Below are 19,915 nucleotides of genomic sequence, written 5' to 3' on the forward strand. Positions count from 1 at the left end.
ACTGTTGGTGGAATGCAGTCCTATTCAGTCATTGTGGAAATCAGTGTGGAGGTTCCTGAGACAGCTAAAAATAGATTTATCATATTAACCAGCTATAGCACTCCTAGGCATATATCCTAAGGACTTATCTCACTAACTTAGAGATACTTGCTCAACCATGTACATTGCTGCTCTATTCAAAATAGTTAGGAAATAGAACCAGCCTAGATGTCCCTGAACTGATGAGTGAATAGTGAAAATATGGTACACAGTGGAGTTTTACTCGGTGGTAAAGAAAAATGAAATTTGCAAGAAATGGATGGATCTCAAAAAGATTATATTTAGTGAGATAATCCAGACCCAGAAAGCCAAACATCACATGTTCTCTGACATGATCTCTGAGCCTAGCTGCAAATGATTGGACTTCTATGTGAGTTGGAATAAAACTCACTAGCAGAGGCCAACAAGCTGGAAAGGGGATATAAAGAGATTAGAAAGGGAGGGAGAGGGGACTTAAAAGGATGGTATTGTAGATATGTAAGTAGAAGAACAGATTAGTGGGGGTGAAAAGGCCTAAGTGAGGTCAGGGGAAGAGATTGAGTAAAGGAAAGGTGGGAAGGAGGGCTAATCAAAATCTAAGAAATTATGAATAAGTCATGTGAAAACCTACTTTTTTGGACAATGCCACAAAGCTATAGATTGTTACTAGAAAATTTTCAGTGCCGGGGATGGGATACCTTCCAGGGAGTTGTTGGCCAGGGAGGACCCTGATGCCCCAAAAACATTACAGGCCATTGCCAAGGTTCTTGGTTTCTCACTAGGAATAGATGGTAAGATCCTATTGCTGAAGACTTCACATACATTCTTGGGCTACAAGGTCACTGAGAAATCCTGTTGAAGCTGAGCTGAAAATCTCTGTGTAAACCAGCTGATAGAAATATGGAAAAAGCCATGCTGCATGCAGTTCCATGGGAGAGGGAGAAATCACCAGTGGAGATTAAATAACAGTGGACACTGCCAGCCTTAAATTTGACAGCCAAGCCAAATGAGCTAATGAGTTCAATAGTTACATGCCTGCTATGGGGAAATCCAACTGCTCTCTAACTGGACTGGAGGCCTGCACCTGGGGAGGGAATGCATGTCTGATACTGAAACTTATGATGGGGGAAGTCATGAGCCCTAGGGGTATAATGTCTGCTGGTATCTGGCTAAATGTATATACTATGCTCACCAAACTGCCTAGTAAGCACTGCTCTTAATGTTCATGCCCATATATTAATGCTACTCACTTTTGGTTAAAGAAGATTCTCTTCAGATGGTGGTGACCTCTGTGATGATTCAAAAGGCACCATATTGCTGAGGAGAAGGGACAGAAGAGTGTTCAGCACTGAAACATCTCTATCACACCTTCCAAGGCTTAGGGTCCATTGTGGAAGAGGTGGCAGAAAGTATGTAAGAGCCAAAGGAAGTTTAGTACTGCTTACAGTGTTCTCTTCTAGGCACAAAATGACCTGGTTATCCATGACCTCACAGTGCATAATAGGAGAAAAAGATGACGACATCAAAATAAAAGAGAGACTGATTGAGAGGAGAGGGATAGGATGGAGAATGGAGTTACAAAGGGAAAGTGGTGGGGGCAGTTATCATGGTTTGTTGTCTATAATTATGAAAGCTGTCAATAAAATTGCTGACCTCAGTAGCATCATTAATAAACTACTGCAGGCCAAAAATGAGTTGCACAAGCATGTGGAGTTTGATTTCCTTATCAAGGGCCAGTTTCTGCAAATTCTCTTGGTCAAGCACATGGAACTAGAGAACATTTCATTGGAAGAGGTTGTGGAGCTAGAGTATGTGGAGGAATACATCGCACTCCAGCCAGAGCAGTGCATGTTCCATGATGACTGGATCAGTTCAATCGAAGGGACAGAGGAATGGATCTTAACTAGTTCTTATGATAAGACTTCTCGAATTTGGTCCTTGGAAGGAAAGTCAATAAGGACAATTGCAGGACATACAGATGTTGTGAAAGATGTGGCTTTGGTAAAAGAAAAAGATAGTTGGTCTTGCTGGCTCCTGAGTGCCACCATGAATCAGATGATCCTCCTGTGGGAGTGGAATGTGGAGAGGAACAAGGTGAAAGCCCTGCACTGCTGCAGAGGTCATGCCGGCAGTGTGGACTCCACAGCTGTTGATAGCTCAGGAACTAACTTTGGCAGTGGCTCCTGGGATAAGATGCTAAAGATCTGATCTAAAGTCCCAACACACGAAGAAGATGAAATGGAGGAATCTACAGATCATACAAGAAAGAAACAGAAAACAGAGCAGTTGGGGCTGACAAGGGCAAGAAGAGAGGTGAGAGACCAGGTCAGTCCAAGGCCATCTGAGGGCCTGTCCAACGTTAGTCTTCCGTGTTTGTCCATTACTCCCATAGTGACCCTATCTGACCACACAGAAGCAATTTCCTCAGTACTGAGGTCAGATGCTGAAGAAATCTGCAGTGCATCTTGGGACCACACAATTAGAGTGTGGGATGTTGAGTCTGGTGGTCTTAAGTCAACTTTGTCAGGAAACAAAGTGCTTAATTGTATTTCCTGTTCTCCACTTTGTAAACGTCTGGCATCTGGAAGCGCAGATAGGCATATCAAGATTGTGGGACCCTCAAACTAAAGAGGGTTCTTTGGTGTCACTGTCCCTAACTTCAGGTACAGGCTGGGTCACATCAGTGAAGTGGTCTCCTACCCATTAACAGCAGCTGATCTCAGGCTCTTTAGATAATATTGTCAAGCTGTGGGGCACAAGAAGTTGCAAGGCTCCTATCTATAATTTGGCTGCTCATGAAAATAAAGTCCTAAGTGTGGACTGGACAGACAAAGGGCTACTTGTGAGTGGAGGAGCAGACAATAAGCTGTCCTCCTATTACTTCCCATGTAGGAGCATGAAAATGACTGATAATTTCATCACAGACGCTTTTGGTTGTTGGGACTGTTTTGTTTGTTTGAGATTGGTAGAGTCTCACTGTAATGCCATAGACACTTTATAAATTAAACTGGAAGAGAATCATCAGATTACATCATTAACACAGAGACAGAAAACACCCTTTTAAAGTTTGCATAATGGTTCACCCTTCATAATGGGGAACATTTTACTATCATTGTGTCTTTCTTTTGTGTATATAAAATTATAGTATGTGGCCTGTATTCTCTACCTTATGTAGTCTCTTAAAATTAAACCGGTTTAAAATTTAGATAATAATAATAACACCAGGCCCAGAAGCCAAGCATCACATGTTCTCTCTCATATGTGGGTCCTAGCTGCAGATGATTGGGCTTCTGCATGAGAATGAAAATACTTAGTAGCAGAGGCCAGTAAGTTAAAAAGGAGACATAAAGGGAAGAGAAAGGAAGGGAGGAGGGTACTTAATAGGTTAATATTGTATATATGTAAGTATAATGATTGTGATGGGGAGGTAATATGATGGAGAATGGAATTTCAAAGGGGAAAGTGTGGGGGAGAGGGAGGGAATTACCATGGGATATTTTTTTATAATCATGGAAAATGCTAATAAAAATTAAAAAAATAATAATAATAACAATAACAAAAAACTATTGCTGCCAGCCAGGTGTGGTGGTGCATGCCTTTAATCCCAGCAGGAGGCAGAGGTTGGAAGATTGCCATGAGTTCAAGGCTACCCTGAGACCACAGAGTGAATTCCAGGTCAGGTGGGCTAGAGTGAAACCCTACCTTGAAAAACCAAAAAAAAAAAAAAAAAAAAACTATAGCTGCCAACCAAAACTACTATGCCCAACAAAATTATTTCCCATAATATATTGAGAAAAAATTTTTTCATGATAAAAGCAGGCTATAGGAATTTATGACCACTAAGCCAGCTCTACAGATAATGGAAGGAATACTTCAGATTGAAGAGAAGGATACACACATTTAAGATATTAGAGGGAAAAACAATCAGAAGTCCATGAGGCTTACTCTAAAATAGATCACATATTAGTATATAAAGCAAATCTCAACAAATTTATAAAACTGGAAAGAGTAAGATAACTTTTTTTTATTTTATATAGCTAGAAATTAACAAGAAAAACTATAGAAAATATACAAATTCTTGGAGATTAAACAGCACACTATTGAGTAATGAATGGCTTACTGAAGAAATCAAGGAGGAAATTTTTAAAAAAATCCTAGAGTTGAATGAAAGTGAGAACACAGTATACCAAAATCTATGAGATACAAGGAAGGTGATCCTAAGAGGGAAGTTTATAACTCTAAGTGCTTACATTTAAAGAGTAGAGAAACTCCTAATAAATAACAATGATGCACCCAAAGGTCTTGGAAAAACACAAGAAAAAACCCTCAAATAGTAGACAGAAAGATCAGTACAGAAATTAATGAAATAGAAATTTAAACAGTACAATAAAAAAAAATGAGGAGTTGGTTCTTTGAAAAGATAAACAAGATTGGCAAAGCAGCCAGGCATGGGGGCACATGCTTTCAATCTCAGCATTTGGCAGGCAGAAATAGGATTGCTATGGGTTCAAAGCTAGCCTGGAGCTACCAAGTGAGTTCCAGGTCAACCTGGGCTATAGTAAAACCCCACCTTGAAAATAAAACAAACAAACAAACAAAAAAGGTTGTCAAACCACAGCCAAACTCAACAAAACAAAGGAAAGAAAACCCAAAATAATAAAATTAGAGATGCAAAAAGAGATACCAACAAAATTAAATTAATTACAACAGATACCAACAAAATTAAAACAATCATAAAGGCATACTTTAAAAATCTATACTCCACTAAACTGAAATCTAAACAAAATGGATAAATTTATAGGTGTACAAGATTTATAAAAATTAAGTTAAAGATGAAATTAATCATTTAAAAGATTTGTACTAAGTAATGAGATTGAAGAGGTAATCTTGAAAAAAAAAAAAAAAATCTTCCAACTAAAACCTCAGGTCCAGATGGATTCACAACAGGATTCTCCCAGTCCCTCAAAAAAGAACAAAACCCAATACTTCTCCAACTACCTCATAAAGTAGAAAGGGAAGGAATACTTCTAACTTCTTACTTTGAAGCCAGATAAACACACAGCCAACAAAGAAATTATAGACCAGCCTCCCTAATGAACATAGATGCAAAAAAATTATCAATATAACATTGCAAATTGACAAATCAATCACATAAAAGGACAGAAATCATGCAGTTATCTAGAAAAGGCCTTTGGCAAAATCCAACATTCCTCCATCACAAAAGTTCTAGAAAAACTATTGATAGAAGGAACATATCTCACTCAGCTCAATAAATGCTATGTATGACAAACATATCCAACATCATGCTAAAATAAGAAAAAACTTGTAGCATTCCCACTAAAATAGGGACAAGACAAGGGTGTCCACTCTCATTCCTACACTTGTAGTCTTAGCTGCAGCAAATAGACAAGAGAAGGCACTAAAAGAGGACAAAGGAAAGGATGAAGTGTCCTTTTAGTATATGACCCTAAAAGGACCCTAAAAACTCCACCAGAAAACTCCTAGAGCTGATAAATACTTCAGCAAAGTGACAGGATATAAAAATCACTAGCTTTCTTTTTATTAGTTATTTATTTACAACCTCTGTATGTATAGACAATATGCTATCATTATAATCTCTTTCTACCACCCTACCTGCTTCCTCTCCAAATCCCCCTCCACTGGGTTATTCTTTTCCAACTTCTACTTTGATGTCATCCTTTTTTTTTTTTTCTACCTCCTATGATATAGGTCTTGTGTAGTTAGCAGCTACTGTTAGGTCATGAATAAAATGGCCACTTTTGTGTTAGAAGACAGTATTGCAAAACACTCCCTCTTGCGGGAGCAGGCTTGAGATAAAAATTAGTAGCTTCCTTATATACCAGAACAAACACATAGAGAAAAAATTCATGGAAATAAGCCCTTTCACAATAGCCTAAACTACATGAAGTATCTTGGAATAAATCTAGCTGAGGAAGTGAAAGATCTCTACAAGGAAACTTTAAAATACTAAAGAAACATGCTCGTGGACTGGCCGAATTAATTTTGTGAAAAATGCCATTCTATAGAAAGCCACATACAAATTTAATGCAATCCTAATTGAAATTGAAGTACCTAAAACTCATATGAAAGATCAAAAGACCCCAAATAGCCAAAACAATCTTAAACTAAAAGAATACTGCTGGAGGTATCACCATGCTTGATTTCAAGTTATACTACAGTAATAAACACAGTAATCAAACACCATGGCACTGGCAACAAAAACAGATAGGCAGGTCAATTGAATAGTATAAAGGATCCAGATATCAATCTATATAGCCACTTGATTTGTGACAAAGATGTCAAAAATACACACTAGAGAAGAGATAGTATCTATTACAGATACTGCTGGGAAAAATAGATATCCACAGGTAAAAGAATGAAGCTAGAACTTTAACTTTCTGCACAAAAACCAATACCAAATGGACCAAACACCTGAATTAAAGCCCTGAAACTGTGAAACTCCTAGTGGAAAAAATAGGGAGTACATGACAAGATATAGGCATTGGGCTGGAGATATGGCTCAGAGGCTAAGGCCCTTGCTAGCAAAACTGAAGAACCTAAGATTGATTTCCCTGTACCTATGTAAGCCAGATTTACAAGGAGGCACATGCATCTGGAGTTTGTTTGCAGTGGTAGGAGGTCCTGGCTTACCCATTCTTTCCCTTCTTCCCTCCCTTCCTCTCTAAAAGGAAAAAAAAAAAAAGGAGATAGGTGTGGGTAGGGATTTTCTGAGAAGGACTCCGCTCAGTCAGGAAAGGAGGCAAACAAGTGACAAAGACATGCAACTAAAAAGCTTAAAGTCCAACCAAGTGAAGAGGAGCCTAGGAAATGGGGAAAGAAAACTTCCAGCTATACATCTGATAGACAATTGCTATCTACAATACACAAACAACTCAGGAAACCAAACAACTAGAAACTAAACAATTCAATCAAAAGTGGGCTATGGAACCAATAGAGTTCTCAAAAGAAGAAACACTAATAGCTAATAAATATCTTTTAAAGGTGTTCATCATCCTTAGCTATCAGGGAAATGCAAGTCAAAACCATCCTTAGTTTCTATCTTACTCAAGTCAGAAAATGCTAGCACCAAAAAATAAAAAATGCTGGGCTGGAGAGATGGCTTAGTGGTTAAGGCATTTGCCTTCAAAGTCAAAGGACCCAGGTCTGATTCCCCAGGACTCATGTGAGCCAGATGCACAAGGTAGCACATGCATCCGGAGTTTGTTTGCAGTGGTTGGAGGTCCTGGTGTGCCCATTCTTTCTCTTTATCTCTGCCTCTTTCTCTCCATCTGTCTTTCTATCTGCTTTTTTCTCTCTTATAAATAAATAAAATTAAAAAATAAATAAATGACAAGGAGTGCTAGTGAGCTGGGCATGGTGGTGCAAGCCTTTAATCCCAGCACTAAGAAGGTAGAGGTAGGAGGATTGCCATGAGCTCAAGGCCACCCTGAGACTACATAGTGAATTCCAGGTCAGCCTGGGCTAGGAGTGAAACTCTACCTTGAAAAACCAAAAAGAGAGAGAGAAAGAAAAAGAAAAAAGAAAGAAAAGAAAAAAAGAAATGCTGGTGAGAATGTGAGGAAGTGTGGACCCTTATTCACTGTTGGTAGAAATACAAGCTGGTACAGCCATTATGGAAACTAGTTTCTCAAAATGCTAAAAGTGGATCTACCATCTGACCCATCCATACATACCACTCCTAGGCATCTATTCTAAGGACCACATACTTCAGAGATACTTACTCAGCCATGGTTATTGCTGCTTCAATCACAATAGCTATGAAATGGATAGCCTAGATGCCCATCAACTGATGAATGGATTAGGAGGACATGGTATGTATACAAAATGGAGTTTTATTCAGCTGTAAGAAGATGAAATTTGCAGGAAAATAGGCAGAGCCAGAGTGTCATAAACCAGACTCAGAAACATAATTGCAAGACTTTCTATCTCATATGCAGATCCTAGCTTTGAATTCTAGATTAATGGATATAAGTCAGAATGAGTGTCTATAAAAAGCAGGAAGCTAGGAAAAGACCACAGTGGGGAGAGAGGTTATGCAGGGGAATAGTGAAACACATGGGACATGAAAGTAGAAGTGGGAAATAGGAGAAGGGAAAGGTTTTAGCAGGAATAGGGTAAGGACCATGAAAAAAGAATAGGAATGGTGGCAAGATGAACCCATAACAACATAAGAACATTTACATAATCCATATGGAAACATACCACTTTGGAAGCCAACTTAAAATATATAATTAGCTAGATGTGGTGGTTCATGCCTTTAATCCTAGCACTCAGGAGGCAGAGGTAGGAAGATCACTGTGAGATCGAGGCCACCCTGAGACTCCATAGTGAATTCCAGGTCAGCCTGGGCTAGAGTGAGACCTACCTCAAAAAAAAAAAAAAAAAAGAAAAGAAAAAAAAAATAACACACACACACTCACGTATATATTTAAATTACTGTCCTCTACATTGTTGGATAAAGCTGTTTCCAGGAGCCACAGGGTTTTAAAAGAAAATCTCAGTACCAGGGATGAGATAACTCCCAAGGAGTTGTTGGTCAGGGAGGCTACAGAGACTTCTAAAACAATATTGACTACTGCCATTCTCTTGGTTACCCACAAAAACTAGGTAGTAAGTCCCTATTGCTAAAGACACCACAGACTTTGGTTTCAGGATATGAAGAAACCAAACTGGAACTAAGCTAGAAGCTTCTACCCTGCTGGCTAGCTTCCTTTGTGACAGCAGGTTCTATGCAGGCTGCTGGGGGAGAAAAATCATCAACAGTCCCACCCAGCTGTGGATCCTGTGTACTTTACAACCAGACTGCAAGGCAAGATGTGACCACTGTTGCAATAATGACTTAAGAGTTATAGGAGTAACCAACTGCTCTCTAATTGGATTTGAGGCCCACTCGACAGGAGCATAAATCATACCAAGTATTGCAAATCTAGCCAAAAGTCTCTGGCTAAGAACTTAGGGAGAAATCTTGTACTCGGGTTTTGCTATAAGGACAGCATGTCAAATTGCCTTCTAAATTTCTATGTTTGCTCCCATAGATTGGTATTGCTTGCAGCCTTAAAGAAGTTTCCTCATGCAAAAGGTAGTGAATATAGACATGCACAGATAGCAAAGTTACCAAGAGTACCTGACTACTTTATGCTTAGTCCTAAACATGACATCTAAACCACAGTCTCCAAGGCTCAGAGAAACTCATGGAAGATGGGGCAGTAAGAATGAAAGAGCAAAATGGAAAGTGGGACTGTAGAATTCTGTTTTCTGGGTATTACATGGCTATTACACTCAGGAACTCAGAGCAGATAAGATTTCCTGCTCATGGTTGAGCCTGTCAACATTTCATCATAGACGGGAGGAGTCAGGACACTCTATACCTCCTAGAATCAATAGCGGGAACTGATGGTTGCTAGCAGAAGAGGGTTGTGTCCTTCATGATGTAGCCACTGGAGGGTTGTCCATGCTTCAACCAATAACCTCCCACTCATGATAATGCAAGAAAGTCTAATTTAAATGAGTGGATTAAAAAAATAAATAGCCTGGTCCTGGTATAGCCTCAGTGGGTAACCAATACGTTTCTGATTGGCTAAGAGATCCACTCAATGTAAAGAAACCCATATCTGAAATTGGGAACCAGATCAGAATCTTATGGAGACAAAGATTATGCTTTCCAGTGTCAAGCTCTCACTAGTCTTTGGCTAAAAGAGGGGTTACATACATCAAATTCTCCCTAAGTTAATAATGCTTATCCCTTTTAAACTATTCTGACTTCTCTTTCCATTGGAGAATCTGTTCTTTTTTAGAAGTTAGCGAGATTGGAGGAGATAAACTACTCCTAGCATTTCAACCAAGCCACAGCTGAATTCATAGAGGAACTGGGGAGATGAGCATGAGTGCTGCTTCTGTGCTTTTCCTGATAATCAGTGCTAGGGTGTAGGAGACAGACCCTGAGGATACTCAACACCTACTATTGCAGAGATCCAGAGGTTCCTAAGAGCTCATCACTGAAGTAGATTTAGAACTCAGCCACCACAGCTCAGGTAATTTTGCCGAAGAGGGGTCAGAAAGATTGTAAAAGCCATAGGTTGAGACATCATGCCCAGAAATATTCCCTTTCTCCCCAAAATAACTGACTACTGCTCCCACAAAGCATAAATTATAACCCCATGGGGAATACATGCTACCCCACTAAAGAGCATCTCCAATGGAATGGGGGCAGGGATGAGGAAAAAGAGTATACCAACACATAATGTATTCATACAAAGCATATTGTTAATAATAATAATAAACAGTTAACAAATGAATAAAGGCACAGAAGCTGGATGGGAGTCTACTGTGAAGTAGAAAGGTTTCAGTGGGAAAGGAAAGAAAGGGAAGAGAAAGGGGAAGTGGGGCCAAAATGCATTGTATACATTTTTAAAAGGATCAAAAATAAGTTTTTAAAAATAAATTAAAAGATAAGAAAAGTGAATAAATCCATGAAAGAAAAGGGAACAAGAGAAGAGATGACACTTGAGAAAGACAGAATGGCTAGAGAGAGAGAGAGCTCAGCTCAAGGCATTTGCTTGAAAAAGACAAAGTGCTGCAAAAATGGAAACAAGTAACTAAGAAATGTTGGACTTGGTAGAGTATAGATACTGAAACCTAGTGCTGTTAGGATGAACCAGACCTAAGCAGACACAACAGGACAGCTCACGATTTGGAAACACAAAACATCTCTGAAAGAGAGGCCAGAGTGGAGCTAAAAGCAAGCCTGTTTGAAAGACTGTAAAAGGAGCAAATAGTTCCTCAGATGCCTTCCTGGCATCCAAACCATGACAAAGAAACCATGAAGTTCACTCTCTAGAAAACCTGAGTGGGTCCAAGACACAGTGCAGTAGAGGGTAGGATAGGTCTGATGCTGGGGAGAAAGTCTGGGGCTAGGTATAGCTCAGCTTTAGAGCACTTGCCTAGCATGAATGAAACCCTAGATTCTGTTCTCAGCCACAAAAAGTCTATACATTTAGTGGGAGACCTCTCAGTCTCCATCACATACTCCCTTTCTAGAATTCAAGCATTCAAATTTAAATGCCAATAACCAAGAAATCAAAAGAGCAATGTCAAGAGAACTAAACCCACAATTAGACAATTAACTCTGAAAGGTACTGGCACAATAAAACTGTACCAATATAGTAACATTATATGGTTCAAGTGTGCATAATACTGCATTCATATGAAAATAATACAGAATTACTTAAAATTGTGACAGCACCATGAAGGGAGGGTGGCAAGGCTTATATAAGGATGAGACATAGTATAAGAAGCCAAACCTTCATCTTTCATTTCATGAAGCCAAAAAGTAGGTTCAAAGTTGGAAAAATATACAAGATAACTGTATAAGACTGTTATTTAGAATTATGAAGGTGAGCATAAAAACTGAAAATGGTTATTTCTAGCAGGTAGGACTTGAAAGATCAGAGAATTTTTAGTAAAGGCTTATAATGTTCTACTTTCTGTCTTTCTCTGTCAAATAAACAAATATGGGAGGAAAAAAGAGAAAAGTTTGCTACACACCACATTAGCCTTGAACTAGTGATCCTCTTGCCTCAACCTCTCAAGTGCTGGAAATTAAGCCATGAACCATTACATCTGGCTAAGGAATTTGTTAATTGTATCATGTCTTTAGTTATCTGGCAGGCACAGTGTCCTTGAAGAAGGCTAGAGATCCTAGTTTTGGAATGAGATCAGCTAAAGAACAATAATTGAGAGAGAAGAGGGTTGCAAAGAGGTGTTTCAACCTTTACAGGCTGGGAGGAAGAGGAGAATCAGCAAAGAAAGCCACATATTTGCTTTCAATACACCTGCCTCATTGTCTAGGCACCCTGGGACTGGTTTTGCTTATGAAACAAAAGTTTATTGCCATACTTGCTGACTTAGATTGATGACAGGGAAATGTTTGGGGAGAATCTGCCTCAAAGTTTTAACAACAGAGACAGGTGAGCTTGAGAACCTAAGAATCAGGCCTTGATAGACACAGGCTCAGGCTAGGAGTCTGCACCTGGGAAGGGAGAAATGTCAGGATACTAACATAATGAGAAGAAATGTAGACATAATGTTTTTGTTCTGTTTAATTAATACTAACTAGTTATTAATTTAAGTTGGCTTTTTGATTACCAACAGTAAATCCTGAATACTATATTTTCATGGCTTATTTCACTTCATCCTGGAAAACCAACTCTTGAATCCTCTTAGCTTCCTCTGTTTCTGTGACTTCTGTTTGGCTCAATTGGCCATAATTGGTTTTATTGTGTTTGTAAGAAAATATATATCATTTTAACTCCATTTGCCTGACATACAACTTAATTTTTTTCCTAGAAGCTCCCATACCTTCCAAAGGCTGTTACACTGCTTTTCTGCAGTGTTTTGGGGCTGGGTAGGTTAGATGAGTAGTCTTTGAAGGGAAGCTGTGTACATCTCACTAACTCATACTCATCTTTCTGGTTTCCACGTCTTTTCCACAGAATTTCCTTTCACCTCAGTCCACCTTCCCCAGCTGACTGGCCACCCATTCCTCTGTGTTGTATCTAGTCAGAGTTTGTAGAAACTGAAATGTGATCACCCACAGCTGGTTTAGACCTCACTGATATAAACAAAGTCACTAGTGCTTATTCTTCATAGAGGGAATGTTTCTCCCAAATTATGCCAAAGACAGCTGATTCTGAAGCATCACAAAAAAGATTCTCACCTTCAGAATGATAAAGTTACTCAGAAAATCCTTCTCTGGCTTCTTCCTCTGCTTTTGGAACTGAAAGTAACCCAGCTGTCTATAATGGCAAAAAATGAAAACAAACATAAAAATAAACCACCCTTGTATTGCAGAGAGTGTGGGAACTGGGCTTTTTTTAAAATATTAGAAATATAAAACAGATGGTAAGCTAATTTATATTTTCATTTTTGCATTTACCTACTCAGTGGGAGTACAGTTAAGCCCATAAAAGCAGCCTTCATCTGCAAGGGCTGCCAGGCATCTCAACACTAATGAGCACAGCTTAGTATCTAGGAGCAATAGTTCTTCCTTCCCTAGGCCACCCTGACCAAGGGCACCTGGAATCTAAAACACCACCATGAAAGCTTTGGGCTCCTATATTTCCCCAGCTCCCATCAGCCATCTTGCCCTACTTCAAGCTGGCAAAGGGATCTTCCCTTTATGCAGATTTGATCATACCAGTGCCCTGCTTAAAATCACTTCCCTGACTCCATTTAGCATCCAAAAGGAAATCAAAATTCTAATAATGACATGTTGCCAAAGTTCTCCTTGATCTGACCTCCTTACTTGACCTACTCTGTCCTGGACTGTCTTCCCCTCACATACTTACAACCAGTCATAAGGCCAAGTCCATCCTTGAGTGTGCTTCTGTCTCTACCATCTATGCCACTTCTTCACCTGGTACATGGAAGTCTGCTATTTCATTTGACTTCTAGTTTACAATCCAGTAATATAACCTAACCATGTTATTGTAAAATTTGGCCAAATATAATACTGTCTAAAACATGTAAATTATTTGTGGCTTTATTGATTATTCTCATGTTTGCCAACAATATTCAATCTTACTGAACACATTTCATCATACACATTTTACCATGTTATTCAATGAAAACATATTAAAATTCTGCACAAACCAACCTTCCTCTTGCCTAATTGTTCAAAACAATCCAACCACAATGATTCTTTTCATATATGATAGAATTTTCCATGAATGTATTACTGACTAGCTACATCTACATGTCCCCTTACCACTCACTTCTTGAATAGTAGATTCCTAATCCATTAATTATCCTGCTTCTGTTTTTTACCATATAACTGTATGAAGTATAACATCTGAACTATCTGTTGGAAACAATTGAGTTATGATCTCAATTTTAAAGGAGTTATATTGGTGGCAAAAAAAAGAAGATATTATGAGATAGTTAGGAATTCATAGTGTTCTGACAGAGACAAAAGTCCCAAGTTTGGGCCCTGTTTCAGTCAAAGGTCCTAAAGATTTGGTAAATAAAAGAGTAAAGAGTAAAGAGAATTAATCATTTTTTTTTCTGAAAACCAATAGGCTTGAAGAAGGATGAGTTGGCTTCACACTGAGATAGTCAGAACCCTCTCTCTACCCCAGTGCACTGGTTATCCTCTCAGTTGACTTCCATCCAGCAGGAGTTGAAGAGAGTGTACAGCCCATGAATTCATGGCTGGTACAGAACTCCCTGGTATAAACCCAAGCCTGGAATCTGTAGCATAGTGTCCAAATGCAGCTACTGTTGGGGAGGACTTTGGGTCATGCCACCTTTTCATTTTCTCTTTGGTACTTACCTGAAACCATTTTCTTTCACAATTTTTATTAACATTTTCCATGATTATAAAAAATATCCCATGGTAATACCCTCCCTCCCCCCAACCATACTTTCCCCTTTGAAATTCCATTCTCCATCATATTACCTGCCCATCTCAATCATTGTACTTACATATATACAATAACAACCTATTAAGTACCCTCCTCCCTTCCTTTCTCTTCCCTTAATATCTACTTTTTAACTTACTGGCCTCTGCTACTAAGTATTTTCATTCTCACTCAGAAGCCCAATCATCTGTAGCTAGGATCCACATATGAGGGAGAACATGTGGCACTTGGCTTTCTAGGCCTGGGTTACCTCACTTAGTAAAATCCTTTCCAGGTCCACCCATTTTTCTGCAAATTTCATAACTTCATGTTTCTTTACCGCTGAGTAGAACTCCATTGTATAAATGTGCCACATCTTTATTATACACTCATCAGTTGAGGGACATCTAGGCTGGTTCCATTTCCCAGCTATTATAAATTGAGCAGCAACAAACATGGTTGAGCATGTACGTCTAAGGAAATAAGATGAGTTCTTTGGATATATGCCTAGGAGTGCTATAGCTGGGTCATATGGTAGATTAATCTTTAGCTGTTTTAGGAACCTCCACACTGATTTCCACAATGGCTGGACCAGATTGCATTCCCACCAGCAGTGTAGAAGAGTTTCTCTATTTCTACATCCCCACAATCATTTATGATCATTTGTTTTCATAATGGTAGCAAATCTGACATGAGTGAGATGGAATCTCAATGTAGTTTTAATATGTATTTCCGTGATGACTAGTGATGTAGAACACTGTTTAGATGCTTATATGCCATTCATATTTCTTCCTTTGAGAATGCTCTATTTAGATCCATAGCCCATTTTTTGATTGGCTTATTTACTTCCTTATTATTTAACTTTTGAGTTCTTTGTGTATCCTAGTTATTACTCCTCTATCAGATATATAGTTGGCAAAGATTTTTTCCCGTTCTGTAGCTTGCCTCTTTGCTTTTTTCACTGTGTCCTTTGCAGTGCAAAATCTTTGTAATTTCATTAGGTCCCAGGGATTAATCTGTGGTTTTATTGCCTGAGCAATTGGGGTTGTATTCAGAAAGTCTTTGCCAAGACCAATATGTTGAAAGGATTCCCCTACTTTTCCTCTAGCAGTTTCAGAGTTTCAGGTCTGATGTTAAGGTCTTTAATCCATTTGGACTTAATTCTTGTGCACGGAGAGAGAGAAGAATCTATTTTCATCATTCTGCAGATATATATCCAGTTTTCCCAACACCATTTGCTGAAGAGACTGTCTCTTCTCCAATGAGTATTTTTGGCATTTTTATCAAATATCAGGTGGCTATAGCTACCTAGACTTACATCTGGTCCTCTAATCTGTTCCACTGATCTACATGTCTGTTTTTGTGTCAGTACCACGCTGTTTTTGTTACTATGGCTCTGTAGTATAGGTTAAAATCAGGTATGGTGATACCACCAGACTTATTTTTGTTGCTCAGTAATATTTTAGATATTCGAGGTTTTTTGTGATTCAAAATGAATTTTTGGATTGTTTTCTCTATTTCCATAAAGAATGCCTTTGGAATTCTGATAGGGATTGCATTAAATGTGTAGATTGCTTTTGGTAAGATTGCCATTTCACAATATTGATTCTTCCCATCCAGGAACAAGGGATGTTTCTCGACTTTCTAGCATCTTCTGCAATTTCCTGCTTGAGAGTTTTAAAGTTCTCATTGTAGAGATTCTTTACTTCCTTGGTTAGCTTTATTCCAAGGTACTTTATTTTTCTGATGCAATTGTGAATGGGAGTGATTCTCTGATTTCATCCTCTGTGTGTTTGTTGTTAGCATATATGAAGGCTACTGATTTCTGTATACTTATTTTGTATCCTGCTACATGGCTGTAGGTTTTCATCAGCTCTAAGTTTGCTAGTAGAGTCTTTAGGGTCCTTTTTGTATAGAATCATGTCATCTGCAAATAATGATAACTTGATCTGCCACTTCTGCCACTACTGGATCTGCTGCTGGGGCTGCTGTTACCAGTGCCAAAGCCACTGATGTTGCTGCAGGACTCTGCTCTTGCTTGGGTCCCGCTGTCGGCTCAAGTTGGCGTGGCTGGTCCTAGGACCGCTACTCTGTTCACTGGAGCTGGGCATAGGCAGTGGGGGAGGGGAGGGAGCTGCAGCTGCTCTAGTTCTCTCGCTGTTCCATGTGTTCTTCTACCTCGTGATCTGCTCCTCTGTTGTTCACTGCCGCTCTCCCTTCATGTTTCTTCAGTTGTGGAGAGTGCCAGTGTGAGTGGAAGCTCCCCTCACCTGACTTTTCCTGCGGCCTGAGCTGAGCCTGGTGGCTTTCCTGTGCTCTGCGGTCGGTGGACCTGCCGGGGCCCCTTTTGCCAGCTTGTGCGGGCTCTGGATCTCTTCTACTTCTCCGCTGCTGCTTCAATTTCCTATACACCTCACTTTTTAGTAAAAGTGTGTATTTTGCTGTGTTATTTTGGTCTTTTTACCCCCTAGGCTGCTTTGGTGTGATATCTATGCTGCCATTTTAACCGGAAGTCCCTGAAACCATTTTTTAAGTGACTTGTCTTATCTTTGGTTTCTGTAGATCACTTCTTTTCTTTGTGACTTTAATTTAAATTCAGTGAGATGAGTTTCATTTTTCTGTTAGTAAGAGTTCTTATCATCGCATTTCACATTGTGTTATCTTTTCTTGTGATTGCACTTCTGGTTCCTGGCACTGATTTGTTCACTGTTACTCATTTGTTTCAATTATGTTATAAAAAGTAGCTCCTCATCATATTCTTTTTTTAAAAAATATATTATTTACTTACTTGTACATGTGAGGGTATTAGCACATGCCAGGACCTCTTCCTGCTGCAAACAAATGCCACACATTTGTGACACTTACATAGGTGGCTTGAGAATTGAACTTGGGAGAGCAGGATTTACAAACAAGTACCTTTAGCCATTGAGCCATCTTCCCAGCCCTTTCCATCATTTCCCTTTTTGGTTTGTTTGTTTTCCAGATAGAGTATCACTCTAGCCCAGGCTGACCTGGAACTCACTGTGTAGTCCTAAATTGGCCTTGAACTCACAGTGACCTTCCTACCTCTGCCTCCTGAGTGCTGGGATTCAAGGTGTATGCCACTATGCCTTCTCATCATATTCCTAATCATTTATTAAAAACTACTTAAATCGGACCACTTCAGCACATTTTGCTAGCTTGCTTTACTAGTAGATAACAATCAGTGCATCAGGAGGTTTTCTTTGTTTTGTTTTAATTTCCTTTGGGGGTGCAGGTGTTTTAAGGTAGGATCTCACTCTTACTCACTCTGTAGTCACATGCTGGCCTTAAACTCACTGCCTCCCTGGCGCTGGGATTAAAGGCATGTACCACCACACCCAGCTACTTAATTTCCTTTTAAAAGAAAGATTAGATTAATTAATTGAGGATACTTGGGAAAAGTCCTATGTGGTAACCATGTTGTATTGCTTCAATGTCCTGGTCACAAGATAGCTCCTGTGTGCTTGACTTAATAAACTAGACAACTTACTCGGGCACAGACAGCTTAAAGCAGAGCTCTGGATGCTGGCTTTAGAGCTGGTTGCTGTCAGCAGATTACACAGCCAGCCTGAGCTTCTGTTACTTTCTTTAGTAAATATGCCTGGAACAGTAAATGTGATTGCTCTAACATAGTTCCAAATTCACCTTCCTCACTAGCAGCCCCTACCCTACCAGTGTCCACAACCAGTGTCCAGGTTGAGTTAATGAGAGACAAATGATACAAATACCAGCAGTTTCTAATTCCTCTAAGAAATAAAAGAAGTGGGAAGAAATAAGCCATGAAAATAAAGTCAGATGCGCAGGGTGGCACATGTGTCTGAAATTTGTTTGCAGTGGCTAGAGGCCTTGGTGCACCTATTCTCTCTCTCTCCATATCTATCTATCTATCTATCTATCTATCTATCTATCTATCTATCTATCTATATATATATACATACATACATATATGTGTGTGTGTGTGTGTGTGTGTGTGTGTGTGTGTATGAGCACTTTCTTTCAGATAAATAAATAAAATATAAAATATAAAATACTGGACCATGTATTATGTAAATATATATAAATAGAAAGCTTTGATCCACATATGCAGCTGGTTTTTTTTTTAATTTTTTATTTATTTATTTGAGAGTGACAGACAGAGAGAGAAAGACAGATAGAGGGAGAGAGAGAGAATGGGCGCTCCAGGGCTCCCAGCCTCTGCAAACGAACTCCAGACGTGTGCCCCCCCCTTGTGCATCTGGCTAACGTGGGACCTGGCGAACCGAGCCTTGAACCGGGGTCCTTAGGCTTCACAGGCAAGCACATAACCGCTAAGCCATCTCTCCAGCCCTGCAGCAGTTTTTTAAGAAAATTACTGTGCTGATCTTAAACTGCTCTCTGTGTCTGTTTTAATTACCATATTTTGAATTGAGTGAAGTCCTCTCCATAATCATGACACTCATTTCCCTGGTGATTTCTTACTTGGTTCCACTGATGGTGAATTAGTCAGTCAGCTTGTAGGGAGGATGTTCTCCACTAAGATCAGATTTTGAAATGCCATGGCTACTCTTACAATAAACTAACTAACTTGATGGAAATTCACTTTGAGCTGATGAATCCTATAGCACAGTTATTTCAAATGTGTTTACTTATTAAGACACCCTTTGAATCTCTCACGTTTTATCCTTTTTTGTGACATCTTGCAGACCTGAATGTCAGGTGTTGCATTACTTTTCTTGGAAAGATGTGAACAGACATCTATTCAACCCAGAGAGGGCACCAATGTCAGACCAAAGGAATGATTCACAAGTGCAGCTTAGTGAGCCAAAGAGTTTATTGGACTGACTTACACAGGAACATGGATAAAACATCTGCATCACCAGAAAGGTCTCACCCAGCATGATTGATTACCACCCTAAAGCTTCACAGTAGAGTCCTCCATCTTCACTTAATCTACCTCCTCCTAACTATCCAGCTGTAGTACCTCTTGAGACCATGTGCGGCTGGGGCAGAATTATATATTGGGGAGGGGGCAAAAGAGAGAGTAACTGGACTTCCAGGCGAAGTTCTAACCATCCTTCTCAGCCCCTCCTTCTGTGAGGGAACACTAATAGGCCATGGTCTTTCTGAAGGTCTAGGGTAGATAATTGTAGCACAATAATTTTTTTTAAATTTGTTAAAAAAAAGAATAGCATTTCCAAAACATCAGAACTTTGGAGAGATCCAAAACCTAGTGGTCTTTGAAAGAATTTTGGTGAACTTTATAGATCTAAGATGGATAACTCCTCAGCTCAAAATGTAGAATATTGGGCTGAGGAGATGGATCATTGGATAAAGTGCCTGACTTGAAATCCTGAGGACTTGAGTTTGATCCTAGCACCCACATTAAGTACAAATGTGACAGAGACAGGAGGCTCCCTGGAACTGACTGGTCAGCCAGTCTTGCCTAATTGGTGAGTTTC

The 19,915-nt window shown here is 39.4% G+C and overlaps 1 protein-coding gene and 1 pseudogene across 1 annotated transcript in view; both read left to right on the plus strand.

Annotated features, from left to right (window-relative positions):
• The window catches only part of Lekr1 (leucine, glutamate and lysine rich 1), a 319,603-nt gene that overhangs the window by 298,030 nt on the left and 1,658 nt on the right, over nt 1-19,915 (plus strand). The window lies entirely within an intron of this gene.
• LOC105943630 lies at nt 1,645-5,476 on the plus strand (annotated as a pseudogene).

The sequence above is a fragment of the Jaculus jaculus genome, chromosome 11, assembly GCF_020740685.1.
Source record: "Jaculus jaculus isolate mJacJac1 chromosome 11, mJacJac1.mat.Y.cur, whole genome shotgun sequence".
Taxonomy (NCBI): Eukaryota; Metazoa; Chordata; class Mammalia; order Rodentia; family Dipodidae; genus Jaculus; species Jaculus jaculus.